Source organism: Gekko japonicus, unplaced genomic scaffold (genome assembly GCF_001447785.1).
Source record: "Gekko japonicus isolate JY-2015 unplaced genomic scaffold, Gekko_japonicus_V1.1 scaffold4, whole genome shotgun sequence".
Taxonomy (NCBI): Eukaryota; Metazoa; Chordata; class Lepidosauria; order Squamata; family Gekkonidae; genus Gekko; species Gekko japonicus.
This window is the reverse complement of record NW_015165234.1, coordinates 66,724-67,608: the sequence shown is the minus strand read 5'-3', so window position 1 is coordinate 67,608 and position 885 is coordinate 66,724.

Genomic DNA, 885 nt, shown 5'->3' with positions numbered 1-885 from the left:
CTAACTAGCTAAAATCACTCATTACTCTTTTTATCGTGTTTGGAAAGAGTAACTGAAGGAAAAGAGAGATTGGTGTGTAAATTCCAAAAGAATAGTGATATGTTAATGGAATGTATTGGCAGCAAATCCTGTTTCATCAGATGCATGAAATGGACAAAGGTGGTATGTATACATGAGGCTCCTAGCCAGAGGTTATTGTGGTAGACTGAGAGGGGGCAATCATAAGTAAGTTGAAATGGTAGGATGTTTGACATTTAATTTAAGTGATACTGACAGAATTGAAAGTGTCAAATGGTCCTAGATCATCCTTGTGCCTTTGCATCCTTGTCTCCCCCCCCCAAAAAAAAACCCACCCCAAACCAGTGGAAGTAGCCTTACTGCTTACTGAGCAAATAGGTTTTTAACCTGCTTTCATAAGTACAGGTGCTATAAACTACATTCTTTGCACATTATATGAGTAAATAGTCTGCTGTCTTCAAAAGCTCATTCACAATAAACTGTTCATTACTGAGGTATTACTGAGGTACTACAAAGGCTTTCACTGTTACCTGTCCTGGATTTAAAGTATTTATATGAAGCTATTCTACCTGACAACAGGCCTTCAAGGTGGCTTACAATCAGGAAAAAGATACAATAAATACAATAAGATTTTTTTTTAAAGCAAACTGATACGAAGGGGGGGGGCAGTGATATGTCCTCTTTCCAGTACTCTTGCTACAACTGTTAGACATCAAAGGATCCTCCGTGGCCATGAGGGAAGCCTCTGTCCCTGGAGTGTGCCACCCAGCAACCAGGGCCTGAATCACTGGATGATGTTGTTGCTGCTGGGAGGTGTGAAGCTTTTCTTCATGCAGGGAGAAGGAGAGTCTGCAGCTCCTGATTGCA